Here is a 17,645-nt window from a genome sequence, read left to right on the forward strand (position 1 = left end):
AGAATGTGAAAAAACGCCACAGGCCTGGCAAAAATGATGATGATGCTTTGTCTTTATATAATCTTGTAATACAAGATATAATCAACTGTACAAGCTATCTTTTTTACTTAATGTTCTGATTGTATTCTACGACCATGGTGGTTAGATAACATGTTTCTATAAATTATTCTATGCTTGTTATTTTTCCTTGTGAAAAGCCACGCAGGCTGCTATTGTGCTCTGTATTGTTGTTTGACTCCTCTGCAAAGGCAAATTCAAATCTCACTAAGACAACCTGTTTTTGTAGATCTGTTTATTTCAGATCTTTATAACAATTTAGTATCAGAAGTGGGAACCCTTGGCTGATGAATATTCTGGGTCAAGATTACAGTGAGGGATCATCCCAAAAGGAGGCCTCTAAAATCCTACACTGAGAGACAAGAGGGCTGACCGTTTACGTTTCTGTCTTCCAAACACGAGCAGGTGTAACTTTGAAAAACTTGAAATGACAATGACACAATCTGTAATGTGCTTTCAAATCCCACTGTTTTAAATCTGACATTTTGACTGGGGAGATCAATTCTCCTGTGGTTCTGGTACTCTTTTGAAAGGCTTCTTTCATGCCATGCTGTTCAATAAACTGCTGATTGATACCCACCCTTCCAGGTTCATTGACTAGGACTGTGATTTCTCTCTGTCGACACCCTGGTTTTTCTATTGTTGACAGACCTTCAAGGCAGAACATGCTGATGGTTAGATTGATTGGACAGAGTGAACTACTCTGCTACTACTTAAAAAAACACATTACTGGCTTACATGTAAGTCGTGCATGTGTGTTCCTAATGGGCTCTGATTGATCATTTGGGAGGACATAAATTAGCCAGTTAGCCATCCTATAAGTAAATTATATTTATATGTGAATACTGAACTACAGCATAGCAATGTGTTTTAAATGAAAGACCACGGTGTTCTGGCCAAGGAAAAACTATTTCCTGTGAAGAGTATCTCAGGCTGAAATGAAGACTTCTTCTACAACGATTTGCTCACAAGATGTAGGATGTGATGAGCAGACACAGCCGTTCTTCCATTGAGGCAAGACAGAGCAATGGACCACATGAAGGCAATGGAGGCTTCTAATGAGGAACTTTGTCAGCCCAGAGTCTGACATGATTAACAAAGGACATGAAAAAGAAAGTAAGAGCAGAGAGAAATGCAGTTCATTCACCCTCCAGTGGTCTTCCTGACTCAAATGACCCTCATCTGTGCCCAGATCAAATGTTCCCACTTGTGCAGGTGACACTTAGGTTTTGTCAGGAGCAATGGCAATGGGCTAGCCTTTAAGGTAATACATAACAGCACAGCAGAAAAAGAGTGGCCTGGCTATCTAAAGCTCATCCTGCATGTGGTCTAAAATAACAAAACAACAACAACAACAGTGGGGTTTAAGTCCAGTGTGGCTAAGAACCCTACTGGTTTTAATTTAAGCTGTTGATTGGGGGCTGATTTGCACTTAGATGTAAACTAAATGCAATTAAACTAACTGGTAGGATTAAAAATAATCAGTGCTCTGTTGACTTGAGAAAATACAAAGATTTGAACCCTGCTGGTGCACAAAAGGAAGCTATAAAGGAGTGGATATTCACATCATCTCAGCAAATTATTCAAGTTCCACTTGAGCAAACAGCTCTGCCTCTCAACATTACAAAACCTTTGAATGCAGCTGATGTTTGACCAGCTGAAATATACTGTGAATTTGAAAATGACATATTTATCACAGTAAAAGCTTAACAGCAGAAACATTTAGTAGACTCACACAGAGTAAGATGTTTACTATTAATGGTATATTTATACCACATAGACACTTATCCTTCTTATCCTTAACTGTTATCCTAGTCTGCCCTGATATCTGTGTTCTCTTTGATTCCAAATATAATCATGGTCAACAAAACATAACTTCTTTGCAGCTTCATCATGTTCAAATAAAGTGGCTACCTGATCATCAATTGACATCAGTAAATCCGTGCTTAACTGTAGCAGAAAGCTGCATTTATTCTGCATTCATTGAATGGATTTGCAGTACTGCAGATGCTGACTTTACACAAAATGCATCAAAGATTTAAACAAAAATGCAATAAGTAATAATAAGAGCTAACTCCGAGGAATAGATCATTTAATTTAGAATTACTTTACATTACAGTAATATATGCATCTGTCTGTACATCCGACACTGTGGAAAATATTAACAATGGTGATTATGAAAAACATGAAATTTTCATTTTGTTCCTTTGCTGTGAGGAGTTATAGCTTTTAAAAAAAACTGTGATTAGACCATGCTCAGAGCATATGCACCTTTTATCCCTTCAAACTGACTTACAGAGTGTCCATACTCCAAGAAACAAACAAGATACAGATATACAGGCAGAATGGGATGCTTTTTGACCAGGGTCTTGTAGATCTCAGTAGATTTGCAAACACCAGGTTTTGGTTTGTTTTTAAATCACTTAAGTAAGATGAAGTAAATACTTTTACATTCATTCAGTTTTTTCTTTTTCTTTTTTATCATAAACAAAAAAGCACACCCTTATGTAATCCAAGATTTTAATATTCTCTTTATATATACGCTGTATTTCGTTTTAACTCACCTATTTGGGATATCATAAATTATTATGGGGTATTTTTCTGTGTGGATTCAAATAAACAAACTATCTGCAGAAGAAGAAAAAAGATCCCTTTTATGTTGTTTTCCCTTTAATTGTGAAGTTCAAAAGGAGCTTGTGGACTCGCTCTTTTGTTTACATAATTGCCTGCAGAAATGTTTCAGTTTGCGAGCAGTCATTAGAAAATAATAGCAGCAGTGCACTCTATTGTTGTATCTTAAATAAGTCTGGGCTTTATTGCTCCATTTTGACTCAGACAAATGTAATGTATATTACATTCACAAACAGCTTATGGCAGTCTATTGGCTCTCATCTTTGCATTACTGGATGAACCTGTGACCATGGTTCTCAACCTATAAAATCTGTGGCCCATTTTGGGGGAGGGGGTTATGTTTTGTTGTTTGATAACCGTGTCTATGGATTTCTAAATCCTTCACTCTCTATGTGTGGTAACTCCTGAGGGAGAGAAGTATCTGCACAATACACCTGCCCTCTTCGCCCGGGGTGAAGTAGCCTTGTCCAGCCGGAGTGGGGCGTGTCTCCGTGGGCGGCCTCTTCAGTGCGGTGCCGCTGCCACTGCTGCTGATGCCGCTGTCTTCTGTTCCAGTGGATGCAGGTGGAGGTGCGTCAAAAGGCCCTTAAAGCAACCACAAGAAACGGGGTGCCAGGACCTTCACAATAAAAGTCACAACGGAACACATCAGCGTGGATGTTTTAATTTGGAAAGAAGAATCTAAAGCGGAGTTTCCTGCCTTCTGGCTAGCTTGACAGCAGGGATGCAGGTGGAGCGGCTCGGCCAGGACCGTTCACATCTGTCTTGAAGGAGAGAGGGGGGGAAGAAAACCTGCGTTCGGGTCTGTTCAACGCTCTGGATAAAAATTGAACAGAAAATAAGCGTAGAAGCCTGAACTACGTCCAGACTATACCCAGGGATATTTACAAACCTCCCCAAGTCTGGAGAATAATATCGAAGGGATTGCCGCAAAATACAAGTAAGGACTTTTTTTCCTTCTTTGCTTTGGTGACTGTATGGCTCTGTGTGTCACTCCGTGTGTGCGTGTGCGCTCTTTTTTACCTTCTTTCTTTTGGCCATAAGGATTTGTCCTTCTGTGGAAAGGCTTTTCAATTGGTGACAGGTGATGTCAGGAAAAAATAAAAGCTACACTAAAACACTCCTCGCTTTGTGCTGTTGAGATGTAGCGAGCAGCAAATGATGCGTAATGGGTCAATATTTGGAGGAGATTTGGGAGGCGAGTGGATTTGAGGTCTGCTGTTTGTTTTCTGCGGCTCTTGGAGCAGACACGCTGAATTTGGCGTGCGGGGGGGAATGATGGACATATGTGGTTTGAAACCACGCGTGACAGCAATGTCAGAGTGTGGGAATTGAGTAAAATAAAATAAAATAAAATAAAGGGAACAAAAATCTTTCTATTTCACCGAGGTGACGGTTAATTGGAAAGTCAGTTTTTGTGCCTCGGTGAGCTGTGGCTGTATTTACGCAACGTGCAGATGACTTGAGAGGTTATTCTTACAGGTTCCGACCTTCGTTAAACCCGAGGTCTTGTTTCAAATTAGCTGCTCGGCTTTAGAACAGAATATATGGTTGAATTATAGCGAGTGTACGCTGTGGGATAATACTTCTCGCCTATTTCGTTACACACACGCGCACAGCCTGATTAATTGTACGCACTTCTTCAGTCCAAAAAGAGCGAATTTTGCTGGGAGTCCTCTCACTGAGTAGTCGGTTTCTGATTTTGGCTTTATCCGCTGGAATTATTCATCCAGCAACATTTTACTTCAAATTATTAGAAATGCAAGGATAAAAGGAAAAGATGCCCCGGACAATTGTGCCCCCCGAGGGTATACTCTTGAATGAACAGATGCGGGTTTTTTTTTATTTGTTAAACGACAGAAATCCTATGGTCTGTAACTCTCCTCCCTAAAGCGACCTCAGAAGTGTTTCTCCAAGTAAAACTGATCCGCACAACGAGTTGGAAATGCACGCACGCAGGTGCGTGGGTATTTTGGACTCTATATTGCGCCGAGTAGTGTACTGCGACCGTACGAGACTCCTGCGCCACCGTGTCGCCAAACGCCCACTGGGGTGCTTAACGGTGTCTCCGCACAAAATCCCCGAGCCAAAAGAGTAATTAACAAGTGCTACAGATCGGTAAAATCCCCGATTATCAGATTCAAGGCTGGGTTGTTGTTAGTTGTACTGGCCAATATCTGAACTGAGCACTGAGCTCTGTCTTGTTCGGCGGCGCAGAGGCAGACGCGGACGCTGATGGGAAGGACCAGAGAGAGGAAAGCAGACGCCACATGATGAACGTCTGTGTGAACGCCAGCGGGAAGCTGACCTGCTCGGTGCTTTTAAAATGAAGCCCAGTGAACTTTTAATAAATACGAGAGCATTAGCTCGCCGTTATGTTTATTGCTTGCATCTTGATTGCTAATAAAAAACGAGTCCTATTTCATTTTCTTTTTCTTTTTAGGGGGGCATATTATGTTGCCTTTTTATGACCTTGCGAAATATCAGTGGCAAAGAAGATGCTCACTGTTTATCAAAGTTGGAAGAACACAGAGAGAAGCGTCCCAGCTCTTACTCACTGACCTGGATTCATTAGTTGAAGGAGTAAATGAAACCCTCGAAGGGGCGACCACACATGAGGTGGTATTTCTTATGAAGCCACCCATGTTCTTAATGCAGATGAAGCCCTGCAGGAGAGATCCACTAAGGTGATATGACTCACTTCCTGGTTACTTTGTCAAGCTAGAAATGTAGGACACAAGTCCACACTACAGAAGTCCAGCGACACTTAACTCACAGCACAAAATCTTTTTTTTGTTCCATCTTTTGTCATTATTATTGTTATTCAATCAACACTGACAGCACACGTCTTTCCCCAGAAATACTTGTACTCTGGCAGTTTCTTGTTAAATCCCACTTTGTAAAAAGAAACACCATCAACACAGTCTAATGACTCCAGCTTTGACAATGGCTTTAGAAATACCTAAATAGCTTCTCCATTTTATAACAATACACACTGAGCAGACACCTTCGACAGAAAATGGGCCCGTATACAGTTCCACTTTTGTTCTCAGAGCTTTCAGTGCACTTCATGAAGGGTGCTTAACATTGCTTTTGTGGGTAGAGATGACTTATAATAATTGCAAATTCCTCTGCAATTTGAATAATTTTTCCAGACCTTTTCACTGTTTGTTATTCAGTGAGTGCAAAAAGTGGATTTGAGGTCCTGTGCTTCTCTTTGTTTTCGCTCATTCCTCTGTCATGAGGTTTCCACCAACTTTCCTGAATACAAATCTCCAGCTTTTCAACTCAAATGCCATCATTCTGGGTCAACACACAGCCATCAGCCTGTTTTTATGCTGGAAAATAACCTTTGCAAAAGTATAATGTGACTTATTGAGAAGACTCTACTCTATGTAGGAGAAATCTGTAGACAAAGATTAGCAGAGCTATTATCAGGGAATAGATTTAATAAAGGACCTAGACTTAATGTGATTAATGAGAGATTCAGTCTTAGGTTGGGTGTATTTTAGCTCAGATCCAGCCCTTGAAGCAGCTGGCTGAGGCATCACTCAGAAATTCTATATACTCATAGGTCAGTGTTTTGAGCAGCTGACATCTTTCCTCTGACAGCGAGACAGAGCTGAGAAACTGTCTTCTACCTCACCTCCCACTAAACACGGGTACTCATGCTCTCCCCACGCCTCCCCTCTGCCCTGCCTGGCCCCTCCGGTTTACCACCGAAGAGACCAAGAGAGTAAAATTGGAAGAGAAGAGAATCGGAATGGGTAATCTGCCTGTAATCCCACAAAGAGAGCAATCTGCCTCATTAACTCACTATTCTGCTGCTTGCCGCGTGGCTCTCATCCATCTTTCTGTCCATTTGTCCACCATCCGCCCCCAGTGCAGGACAAAAGAGATGCTATATGCTATAGAGGTGCACAGGGGAGCTAGAAACAAGGTAGAAACTTGCGCTTCTGTTAGAAAAGAAGGAGGAAATGCAACAGAAATATGAAAAGAAAGATTTCTCTCTCCCTCATGCCCTCCATTTTAGCTGTGGGGACGATGATAAGCATGGTTGCTATGTGTTCTGCTTATAATGTTAGCTCCTTTGATAAAGTCTGTAGAAGAAGAGCCTGTGAGGCAAAGACAGAGTGAAGCACCTTTCATTGTCTCACGGTGATTGCATGAATGGATCTGCAAGTGAAAGAGATGGAGCAGCACACAGACCGAAGAGAGAGAATACAGTATGGCCTATCGATCCTATCAGTTTACGCCCTTGCCTCCTGTGTGGCCTTGCCGGTAGGATATCCGTGCCTAGATTGAGACTAATCTTAGTCAGCCTGGCAGGACATTTATTATTGAGCATATCAAAGCTAATACATCTCTCAGAGCGCTGTCAGATGCAAAGGGGGAAAAAAATTGTCATGTGATGGAGCCGTTTGAGTTCAAAGCTCTGTGTGGTTTTTAACAAGTTGCCTTTGGTCTTTCTAAATGAGAAGGAGTTTTATGTTGAAAAAAGCTGGAACTGTGCCATATACCCTACTGTATTCCACAAAGATTGGGTCATGAATTCATTCAGCAGAGCTTGCAAGTGCATTTGAATCTTGGATGATGGTTTTCTCTTCCCCCCCCCCCCCCCCCTCACGAATTGTTGAAAGTAATGTAATCCCAGACCTCTTTTTTCATATCTGAGTAACCCCCGAAAAGCAGGCTCTTCCAATGAATTAATGAAGATGTTCTTTGTAGCCTCCAGTGAGAGCTTGATGTGAAATATTTGCATTACCATATTGCTCGCCTTTTAGCAGCCTCAACCAAGATCCTTGGTGCTACAGTTTAGCTGGAATTCATTAAAGAGAATAGTGAAGTATCAGTAACACACAAATAAAACTTCTCTTCCCGTCTCTTCTTTGGGCTCGCCTCAAATGTCGTCTCCACCAGGTGCTGCCCAGTCTAGACCTAAAAGAACTCTTGGCCTGAGAATTTATGTTTCAGGTGTGGGACACATCTCTTTAGCACCTGCAGGCGAGCTAGTTAACCTAAATTACTCGAGCAGCACAAAGGTAGCTGCTGTTTCTCAGGTTTAAAAATATCATGGCTGCTTCCTTATTTGGAAAGGCATGTTGTGGGGGAAAACATGATGATCAACAACCTAAAGTTAGCCCTTCCTTTCAGAGTCAGCCAATGATTGGAGGTCTTTGGCACTGCAGAACCTGTAAGACCAATAGAACAGTTCTGAGCCTTATATCTAAACAGCAAGGCTGCCTCCATCTTTCAGCTATACCCATCTATTCCAGGGTATGCTAACATGAAGCTAGCCGTGAAAGGATCCTATTTCGAAGTGGAGCAGGTTGCGTAACAGGGATATGGGACACAAAAAAACCCCACATAAGAGTTTTATGCTCATAATTGAGGAGTGGGTGTAAGTAACTAATCCTTATGCTGTGGGATATCAGTCATCCACACTATTGCTAGTTCTCTATAATCATGCAGTTTGTTTGCATAACACTTGCATATCGAAGCACACAATAGCATTTACTTCCAAAGATAAGTGCTGGACTTTAACATTAACCACTTACACACAATTTAGACATCAAAGCACAGTATGAGGCTATTTTCTTTAACCATTTTTAAAGATGCAGGGAGTGTGGAGAGTTCAGTCATCATTTATCAATATGAATGCGTCTGCGTCAACCCAAACACAGATCTATATTTCCATTCATTCATGAGTTGGCCGCTGAGTTCCAGCGAGCCAGGTTTCCTCAGACCACGTTTTTAACCGAGCTTGTCTCTGTGCATGTTTTTCTTTCTTTTCTGTACACCTCCTCCCACCTTCTTTCGTGAATCTCAACAGACCAACTTGAATAACTGTAAGTACTGCTCTCAGTCAAGTGCCCTTAAGAGAATTGTTGTTCTCCCCCACAGTTTATTCCTCTTCTAGAAATCCATAAAGCTTTTGTCCGCACTGTCATAAATGAACATATTTTCATGGAGCCATCCCTGCAGCCAAATCAATACGAGATATTCGAACATGAGTTATTTGTGCAAAAAGCGCCTTAGCCTACAAGTCCAGCTCTAGCCCCGTTCTGAAGTGTAACTATTTTCCAGTCCCAGCGTTCAGCTGTTCCTTATGTTTTATTCACCATCTGAAATTAGGTCTGGATTGTTCCTACGTGCAGGATGAATGAACTGAGCGACAGGGGGCACTCGGGGGCTGATGGGGGTCATGATATTGAGATACTGTCTACTCCTGCAACCACGGCCACACTCAACCCCAGCACGACAGCACTTTTCCCACCAGGCAATGGAAAGGAGTGACTATTCTGCAAGCCACAATGGCCACTTCACTGCAGAGAGGGAAAGGCTTTGGCAGGGCACAATGGGTCTTTTTAGAGAGGTGGTTCTGCTGTTGCCGGGGTTTGCTTTGGGTTTGTGCAGCCAGCGTACCTTCATCAGGCTTCTCTTGTCACTGATACGATGGCACTCTTTTCGCAGGCGGCCACAGGGCAGAATGTGGGAATAGCCACCATTTATCCCACAGAACTCTCATGTCGAGCGCTCTCAGGAGCCAAGGGCACAGGTTGAGCAGACAGGGTCAAACAATTACCCAACACTATTCTCTCAGTTGTAATGAGCCAGGAATACAGAAGCACCATTGAGCAATGACTGCTGGCACAATTTTGAGATTCAAAGTAAAAACAGACATAAAACAGGCATCGAGTTCAGTCACATTTAGCTTTATTGTATTTGTATAGTTGTAATGTATCAGGCTTTCAAGCACTGTGTTTCTTGAATATTTGTTTTTAGTAGTAAAAAAACAATCTCACTGATAGCCACGGTGCTAATTTTTCTTTGCACTCTTTCAAATTTCCGTTTTAGTAACTTCTCTGTTGCCGATGCAGATTTTTTCTCCCCATTTTCCTATTTGTCAAAAGCAAATGAGACCTGTGTCACATTTGTGCCAATCTGCCACTTTGGCTGCCACTTTCCTGTTCTGAAGGAGAAAAGCAAAGATGTGAAGGCTAAATGTGTCAGAATGATGGTAAGAGGAAAAGAGGCGGAGAAGAGAGAATGAGCAGGGTGTGTGGAGAGGGAGAGCTGAGTCGAAGGCCATCCATCCCTTCCTCCATCTTAGTCCAGCTGTTTCAGTCCAGCCATCCATCCAAATAGCTTCAGTGAGACTTGCTGACTAACTGCTGAGATGCAGTACAGACTTTTTATTTAGTTTGTCGGACTGTGTGCTTCTCCAAGAAAATGCACAGTCTACTGTTTTTTCCTGCATTTCTGTCCCATATGCTTCTATTTAGTTGTGAATCAGTGAGCTGAAATATAAAATCCTCATTCCTTACTATTTTGACTTGAATATGCCTTAAATATGTCGTTGCCCCAATTTATAAACTCTGTTTAAAGACATAATGCAATAATAGTGCAACAATGATGCAGTTTGTTTTTGCTGCTTTTGCTGTCCCCCAGCAAAACATCTTCTACTGCACAAAAAAAGATGTTGCACATTTCCAGCAGGTATTTGTTTTTTAATTAGAATAACAACTAATTTGAGATGATATTAACTGAAACCACATCAACAGTGTGTGTATTTTCATGCCGAGTGTAAAATCTGAACTGTCATGATTTTGAACACTATCTGTATTTTAAGACATTCTGGGATTGGTTTCAGCAGAAACTGAAGGTGTCCAAAGCTGCAGCCTCTCAGATCATGGTCTGGATATTAAATAAGCCCAGACTTGACTGCTTTGGGATCACAGCCACTCTTCCTTGCAATGGTGCTAATTATGGGGGTTTAGCACTTACCAGGTTTCCAAGTCTGTCTCTCTACCATTTCCAAATGGAGCAGTCCAGGATTCATCAGTGTTTTCCCTATGTTCCAAGCTGGTGTGTCGCACCATTTGGCCTGGGTGTTCCGGGACTGGAATATACGATGACACGTTCCTCCCACTCCCCAGCGAGTCCCTGGAATAACTATGTGATTTGACATGGCCCCCGGTGTACAACAAGCTGTAGAGTGTGGGAGACAGGAAGTGTGCATGTGTGTCACAGATGGTATTAGCGCCAGAAACGCTCGGACTTGTTTTGACAAAGCAGATCCCTAAGAATGTATTGGTGTTTTCCACCTCTCATATGGCACAGCAGCCTGTCACCTTGGCATGTCTTGAAGAAACATAGCAGTCATCAAAACCTGGATTTCCACAATAGGGTATTATTTTGTTTTTAATTCACTGGTATTTATTACCTTGTGTATTTTAATTGTAAGTGTTACAAGACACATTGCATGAACTAAAAGACAAAGACAAACAAACGCTAGCTTATTTGATTTTGCTCTTACAGTATTAAACCAGAGATGGAGTTGAATAATAACACCCACATTACAGTAAGAAGAAGGGCCAACATCATCACAGGGGATAGCTTCCAGGCTGATAGAGAGTCAGATACTAACAGAGAGGAAAAAAGACATAAATTGAGAAAAGAAGGAAACAGAGGCAGATTACAGGAGCCCAGAGGACCTCTTAGGTTTTCCAAAACACAGAAGCTGTGCTGAAAAGTCAGCCGTTCCAAAGACCTATCAAACTTCTTCAGAGCATTATCGATTGAAAGCTAACACTCTTGCCAAGCCATTTTCTCCAAGGATGCCGCTATCTGCAAGCCGTGCACTTTGCTCTAGTTACCCACTATTCACTGGCTAACCCAGCTCAACTCTCAATCTGTAAGACTTAGTCACACCTGTGTGGCCCGGAGCAAGTCAGCGAGTAGAGTGAGAGAGTGTGTTGTTCTCTCCTCTGAGTAGAAGCAATTTCTTGGAGTTCTCACACATTTGCAAAGTGATCACATCCAGCAGTTGTAATCAACATTATAAATGGTAGAAGATGTATATATTTCACTTGTTAGGCTACATGGCTGGTAGAAAGTTGACACTGAGGTGCATTGCTTATGGATGGGGAGGTTTAACTTATGCTGCTTTGAAGCTGGAAGCGGTGCTATATATTTTATGTGCATTTGAGAGCTGAACAGCCTCGCTTTACAAATGGCATGGCATCAAAAAGCATTTCTGGCTTCATTTTGTATTTTTGGATCAATTGAATATACCACATACACACTCTTAAATATCCAGGTCTCATCTTATCTTAAAAACCTCATAGTACCACAATGAGGTTTTTAAGATAAGCTCACCCCAATGGAGCACTTTGCTCTCAGACAGCTGGGTTACTTGTGGTAAAACTTTCTATTTTGATACTGCTTATAGTTAGGGTTGGATCAGGTGATCAGGAGTAGTTCTACTCGAATAGGCCTAGGTTGCTGGGAGCGTCTCATGATGGGCTGAATGTCTCTTCTTCATTCACCTTGTTTGATTGTCTGTGTGTTTTTACACTGCTTTGCATTTGCATCCCCAAACAGTTTTAGCAGATGGTACCTCTCCCTGAGCCTGGTTCTGTCAGTGGTTTCTTCCTGTTAAAAGGCAGTTTTTCCTTTCTGCTGTCGACAAATACTTGCTCACAGAGAAGTCATTAGATTGTTGGGCCTTTCTCTGTATTACTGTAGGATTTTTACCTTACAGTATAACGCGCCTTGAAGTGACTGTTTTGTTGAGGTGAAGTGGCTCATGTAGTTTTCACAGCATTCTTAGGATTACAGGTTTAAAACATGCAAATATCTGCGGCAGGAACCAAGTTTGTGAATAGTGGAAAATTTAAAAAAAAAGGATTTCATAACAACTGCTATATTTTTTACCATTTGAAATATGGAAACTAAAACTAGTTGTAGCCCAGTAACTGCTGTATTCATCGAGTCAGCGACAGAAAGCATTTTTACTTTATGTGGGCAAACAGGAAAACTGTAAATCAGAGTACTTGAAAGGAAACTGACCACCAAAAGCCTCAATCCTTGCTTTCCTTCATCAGTTAAAGTGCAAACTACATGAAAATTCTTAATTGGCCCTTAACCAAAACCACAATGCTTAACCAAAATTTGAGATGTCCAGAATAAATGTGCAGTCTTCCTTCATATTATTCCTTAAGCTACAGAGTTTAGTCAGTTCAGATCTTCTCCATCTGCTGCCTGCAGTCAAATGTGGAGTGTTAGCTCTGAGTATTTCAGTGACCTTCCGTGATGTCATTAAGTGTTTGTGGCACATTCCACAGTGCGTTGCCACCTCCTGCCTCTTCACTTTAGCAGTGCAGCTGAACCAGAAACAATGGGTGCATGGCGCACCGTGGAATAGGTCACAAGGACTCCATGACTATCAAGGAAGGACATGCTTTGTGCACACGGTCCATTGGCACACAGCTCTTAGTGCTGCCACTGTTTTGAGAGCTGCCGTCGCTTCAGCACCATGGACAGATCTCTACCCACATGCTTTGTTTCCTCTCTCCCACACTGCTGCCTGTCTCACAATGCCAGACTATTACGTTAGTCAGCTAACCTTGGGTTTAACACTGACTTTCTTGTTGCATGAAGATGCCTTAATTTTAATGGCAGCTTATCGCCCTGGTAACCTATGCTGAATATCATCGCTCAGATTCTCCATAAATGATTCAGTTCAGGATTAAAACATCATTTGAATGATGTTGAAAGAGCAAGTCAATGTTTCACATTTTCCAGCTGTAAAATGTAGAGTCTAACACATTAAGAGCTGATGTTGGTAAAGCGTAAACATCAATAATGAAATAAAATTAGACTATTAATTGTGCTACAAAACGCCCAACATCGATTGGTCCAGTGTAAACTGTTGCCCTCATATTTCATCATTGCAGCTCTGGAGAACATGAGACCAACTTTTTAAATAGAAATCTTTTAACAGAATCGATACACGGCACAGTGATAATGGCAAGCACACTACGTCTGCTGTGTTCTGGTGATGCTTTGCTTCTAACAATTTAGATTTTTTTGCTTGTTTACCAAGCAAAAAAATACACACAGTGTTTTTTTTCTTCTAATTTATCTGTGTTGACACAGACATGATGTGTCAACAAACAAAGCGCTAAGCACCATTCCTGTTCTTAGAACTTAAGATAAGGTTAAATTTCTGTTGTTATTGATTCTATTTAATGCAGCCAGAGGATAATTTTTATAGCTCATCAGACGGCCCATTTTGTCTGTGAACAGCCAGCGTTGATGGCTGCATGGAAATTCAGTTGGATGGTATCAAAGGTATAAGGAAACAGTCTGACAGAGGCTTACTCTGTATATGGAAATATATCTGGTGCAGAAAGGAAAGGCATGCTGTTTATTCCGTACCTTGGACAGCTCCTCTCTTCAGCCCACTCTGCCTCCGCTCTCTTCAAAACCAGCCAATTGTGTCTGAGGGAGTAAGAGGGTTTCAGTACCTTGGACAGCTCCAGCTCTGGGACTGCCGCTCACTGTCCCTCTGCCATTTTTTCCCTCAAACACAGAGGAGCTGTTTATTCAGCACCTCGTTCCCCAAACTTTCCAGCACTATCCTCAGTGTCTGTGTGAATGAATGCAAGTGTGTGTAGCAGACATGGTGTGTACCCTGTCTTTGCTATTGGTAGAGCTCCATACAGCTCCATACATAACCACTGCTGCTCAGGATTCCTGTGATGGTTTAGAGGTGCGTACGTGTGTGTGTGTGCTTAACTGCACACATTACAACTATGATCTGGTTTTTTTCTCTTTATGTCAACCTTTCTAGGTTTTTCTGAGTCTGGTATTATTTGTTGTTGTTTACCCTCCTGCCAGTGCTAATACTTTCACTCACCACTGTTGCAGAAATTAAGGGAATGTTCTTAGGAAGTAAATAACCATGAAACAACCTAGTCAGGTCTATTTCTAAGTACAACACAAAAATGGTTTGTGTGTGAGTGTATGTGTTGGGCTGGCAACAGCTTAAGCTGTTGTTGTTTTAAAATGAATTATTGACTTATGTGATGCCAATGGGAGGGACCTGAAGCCTCGGTGGGATAAAACTGCTATGATTATGTGTGATTTACAGTCCTCAGATGTGTTAGTGATGACTGTGCATACCTACCCCACCCCCCACACACATGCTCTCATCTCCACCTAGTTCTTTGCACCAATTTCTTACCCCAGTCTTGTATTGCATCTAGCATTTCTTATTTATTTTTTTCGTTTTTATATCGAACTAGACTTGAGCCAAGCATAATCGAGGCTCAGGGCAAGAACTGCTGACTGGAGCCCTTTGATGTTTGGGCTGCTGGTTTTTCGTCAGGTCATGGTGTAAATGTAGTGATGAGGTCATGCAATGTTAAGCCCAAGCCTCTTAGCGCACTTAAGGTAGCTGCAGAATATCTATGTAAGCTCTTTTGAAGTGCATAAATTTTGTCTGATGGCATGTGCAACGTCAGAACTTTTTCACTGAAGGAAATACTGTGGAGATTTATGGAATATCATAGCTAAGCATTTGTGCTCAGTGCGCAATAAGAGCCCAGTGCCATAATATGCACTTGTGCAGGTAAATGTGATAGAATGCATCCTTGTGAATGCAACAAATAAAAAAAATGCTATCTATGTAGTATTAAATACATTTTTCTGTTGTTGCACAAAACACACCATCTAATCCCAATTTCAACAAGAATGATCACATCCCATAGAATGTGTTTTAGATAAGGTTTTGCATGCATATTTATTTTCATATGCAAACCCTCTTTATGTCCCCTGGCACCACCTGTGACCTCGGGTTGAGTAAAGTCAGCTGATTCTCATGTGGCTGCCGATGCCTTTCTCATCCCTGCAGATGGTCCTGATAGGCCATGGCATGGCCCAGGGACAGCTGCTGAGTGTCACAGCAACAGAACGAGATAGCAGTGAGAGGGTGTGAGAGAAGCAAAGGCAGGGGACTGTTTAAGGTGGCTGTGTTTGTGGAGTGCATGATCTGATTTACTTCTTACTGTTTCTCCACTTTATCTTACCACTTCATACATATTAGTGATCTGTGACAATGAACATCCCAAAGAGAATAAAGACCAGTTAAAGTGATCTTTACATTATGGAAAGTAAACTATCTCATGTTTACTCTCTTTTATGAGACACTAGTTTTTATGTGTTATGCTGAAACTGCAAAATAACTACTTCTTTAAGAGGAGAGGAGCTCAATTGTGATTATCGTTCCAGAGTTTTCTGGTCGCTTAGAATATGTCAGGTGAGTTTTGCAGATTTTGCGTAGCATTATGTTTGCATACAGATTTGTTTTGAGTATATCGCAATGATTAAAAAAAACACACAGTAGTTCACCCCGTGTTATAATCTGCTGCACTGACCTCATCTCTGTGTGCTGTACAGTGATATACCACCACTGTACAAATGCACATAGGGCACAAAAAGGGCAAAGTTCAGTCAGTCAGGAGCTTTTGCTCTTATTCATTGTTAGCTTGGGCTTGGGTATGAAGTCAGATGGAATGAGGGATGAACTGAGAGGGTGGAGAAATTAGGTAAAGGTGAAAGAGAAATGGTAACAATAAAAAAAATAAATAAGGAGAGAATTGGGTAAGTAATGGGGGACTTCTGGGGGAGGATGATGAGGAGAAATTATTTGTTAAGAAGGAGGTTAAAACAGTTGAGAAAGTAGGGTGGGAAATAATGCTGCATTTAAAAAAAACTGAACACAGTAAGACTGTACCAGAGAAAAAGACAGACAGAGACAGAGAGGAGATGAGGTTTGGTGCCGAGTGCAACCTGTGGTTTGACATTGGCTAACCTTGGCTGTCTGACAGTTGGAAGGAGAGGTTATCTGTCTCCCCTTGGTCCACTCCCTGCTGCTTTAATGAATTTACCGAGGTCTTGGGAATGGCTAATGCACTTGTTTATGTAGGTAAGAAAAAAGGTGGCTGCAAAATTCCCCACAGCTGTTCTTTCATAGAGGGAACCAAGTAGTCTTGTCAGCAAGTGTCCATGTTCAATTTGGTTACCATTTAGTAGGTTTGAATTCAAATCATGACCTTTGCTATGTGTCCACAGAGTTTTATTTTAGGTCCATATAATATCTTAATTGGAAAATCTCTTTTTTTATGTTTAAAAAAATCCAGGATAGCAAACAGAAAGTTACCAAAGTAATCCTAATAGCATGATGAATCCCACATGCTGTTTAAAATATCACTTCCTGATCTATTTGCTTGCCTGCATGCTTGGACTATCACTACCAAACCATTCCACTGATGGTGCTTTTTAAACATGTATCTTGTGAACAGGGGTACAGAGAATCTAGGGGAAGATGGGATTGTGATCTCATAGTGCAGGGGCAATGGGACTGTTGTGGAAGGCCATGTGAAGGAGGAAGCAAAATGTATCCGTTCCTATTAAGAGAGAAAAGAGGGGTCAGAGGACTGCCAGTAGGAAACAGAGAGAGACAACAAGTCAGTGTGAGGGGACAGAATATGGCAGCCTAGGATGGAACATCAGTCATAGTGATACTCGTGGCAAAGATGAGAGGCAGAGAAAACAAGCTCAGAATGAGAAGGAAAGAAAAGATTGGCTAAACTGTGAGAGACAGATCTTTATCTCTTGTGCAGTGTTAAATGCTAAGGATGTTTCTGCTTACTGCAGAGCATGGTTTTCTGAACCCTTTGGGTGTTTTCCTTGTGCCTGACTCCTTAGTGGAGGAGGAGGAGTGAGGAGGCAGAGCACTGGGTTCAAAGAAAGCTGCTTGCCTGTCTGACATTGCTAAGAGATACATCTCCCTCGCCGTCTTTCCCAGGTTAACATAGTTCAGTTGCAATGTAACTGCTTTTGGATTTCATATTTTTACTAGTGTCAACATTGGTTCCCAATGTAGAATAAAACTGACAGGATGGACTGATTGCATGGGTTTGCTAGGGGGTGTATAGAAATTAAGAGAAAGGAGAATTACTGACAGTTTTCCTCAGTGTTGGATTACTCTATTGTGATGGTAAAGCAATTGTTTAAATTGTGTTGTTTGGCCTCAACACAACCGAGGCCAAAAATGTTCACTGCTAAATGGGTGGCTCCTCTTCATACAGTAATGGTACAGTCCA

The 17,645-nt window shown here is 41.6% G+C and overlaps 1 protein-coding gene across 8 annotated transcripts in view; it reads left to right on the forward strand.

The window, feature by feature from the left end:
• The first annotated feature begins 3,343 nt into the window (after positions 1-3,343).
• nrxn2b (neurexin 2b) overlaps positions 3,344-17,645 on the forward strand; it is a 700,882-nt gene continuing 686,580 nt past the window's right edge. For 6 of the 8 annotated variants that reach the window (XM_026160297.1, XM_026160299.1, XM_026160298.1 and 3 more), the window contains exon 1: positions 3,346-3,628. The gene's annotated coding sequence lies outside the window, so the exon portion shown is untranslated. Of the gene's footprint in view, positions 3,629-17,645 lie in introns of all 8 variants that reach the window. The other 2 variants (XM_026160309.1, XM_026160315.1) reach the window with 2 other exon arrangements.

This window comes from Astatotilapia calliptera, chromosome 3 (assembly GCF_900246225.1).
Source record: "Astatotilapia calliptera chromosome 3, fAstCal1.2, whole genome shotgun sequence".
Classification (NCBI taxonomy): Eukaryota; Metazoa; Chordata; class Actinopteri; order Cichliformes; family Cichlidae; genus Astatotilapia; species Astatotilapia calliptera.